This window comes from Piliocolobus tephrosceles, unplaced genomic scaffold (assembly GCF_002776525.5).
Source record: "Piliocolobus tephrosceles isolate RC106 unplaced genomic scaffold, ASM277652v3 unscaffolded_33880, whole genome shotgun sequence".
Lineage (NCBI taxonomy): Eukaryota > Metazoa > Chordata > Mammalia > Primates > Cercopithecidae > Piliocolobus > Piliocolobus tephrosceles.
The window spans coordinates 1-1,601 of NW_022317510.1; the positions used below are offsets into that span (position 1 = coordinate 1).

The 1,601-nt window shown below is 37.7% G+C and overlaps 1 long non-coding RNA gene across 1 annotated transcript; it reads right to left on the minus strand.

The window, feature by feature from the left end:
• Positions 1-6: 6 nt before the first annotated feature.
• Positions 7-1,595, minus strand: LOC111529235. The gene is made up of 3 exons (XR_003308510.1): positions 1,343-1,595; positions 596-756; positions 7-366 (listed from the first exon to the last, which is right to left on the minus strand). It is a non-coding gene; the product is annotated as an uncharacterized LOC111529235 (long non-coding RNA).
• Positions 1,596-1,601: the final 6 nt, after the last annotated feature.

Consider the following 1,601-nt stretch of genomic DNA (forward strand, 5'->3'; position numbering starts at 1 on the left):
TTTTATTTCTGCTCTACCATAAGACCCCAGCCATTTGTGAGGCCAAGCAGATTGACCTCATTCTCTTGAAGCAGGATTATATATAAAACATGTATTCAAATAACATCATCAACTTTTGAACATGTCAATCCATTCTTCAGAATTACAGGAATGCGTATCTCTCAGCTGTCAGCAGCAGGCTTCAGATCCCGAGAGTGATGAACTTGTCAAGGTGGGGTCAGCCACATGAAAATGTTTCTTTACAATTAGTGACTCTATTCAAGGTGTTCCCCTGCTGAGATCCAACCTCCATGTGATTGTTTATTGTTGTTCCTCTTTTCTGTCTTGTTATTGCTGTAGCTACAGAGCCCAAAACACTGCCTGGCACTAAGGACAGACAATACATGTTTGTTAAATATGTGATTTCATGTACATTGGGTCCCAAAAAGAGGTACAGGTCTGAGGTCAAGATAACAATTTTTAAAAAAATTCTGGATATGTTGTGTTTGAGATTCCAAGTTCATTCAATAGAAGATATTAAGTATGAAGTTTCGTCTTTGGATTTGGTTAGCAGGAGAAGGATATGGATATGAAAATACAAACGTATCACACATACCTCCCCATGGCCCAGAGACTTGAGAGCTCAGCTGGTCTCTACAGCTGCTGATCACGGCCTCTGTTCACTCAATTATGGTCTGATTCCCATGAATCCATAGATGCTGGATCCCATGGGTTCATGTGGAGAAAGTAGAGAGGGCATGATGGGCTTTCCCAGTCCTGCTTAAAAAACCACAGGAAGTAAGTAGATGATGAAGCAAATTCTGGGAACAAAATCTCTCAAGAGCAAATAAACTGCAGAACATGGGTGAGTTGGGAAAATTTCTGGCAATATTTATATAACTAAGAAGTTTTACACTAGATATCCTTCAACACAATATTCATTACAGAGCTTTCAATCAGCCATACGATCAATGCAATTCAAACATTAAACTCATCAGTCCCAAGTCCCATAATAGACTTTGATGGGGAAATTTTTGAAGGAAGAATGATGGGTTTATGAGCTCTGTGTCCACAGAAGAGATATTTCTGCACTAGGAGGACTGGGTAAAGCCATTAAATAATTATGAATGTAGATGCCCATCTGTACTTTATTCTAATCCAATATGCAAAGCTCTGAGTCCTGCATCTGCAAATCGTAGCATTCATTGTACTTCCTTCAGTCTCCCAATTATTACAATAAATTAATTTTAAACATAAATGATTAAAAGACAAATCTATTAATGTGAGACTCCTTGGAATCTGTTGCTTTAATGCACAATAATTACGGAACACTTCAAATGTATATATTTGTTAATTTATGTACCAATGATATGATCCTGCTTCGTTGATCTGTTGTAAAAATCATCCAGCGAGGGAGTAAGCGGGTGGGTAAAATGGGCTGAAAAATTAAACAAGATGAACCATATTGATGATGGTCAAAGTTGGCCATGGGCACAAACAAATTCATTAGAAAATTCTCTGTATATTTGTATGACTCAAAAGTTCCCATGCTAACCAGTATTGAAAATATCCTTCCTTGTGATGAGATGTTTATGTTCTGCTTTTAACAGGTGTACAATGTG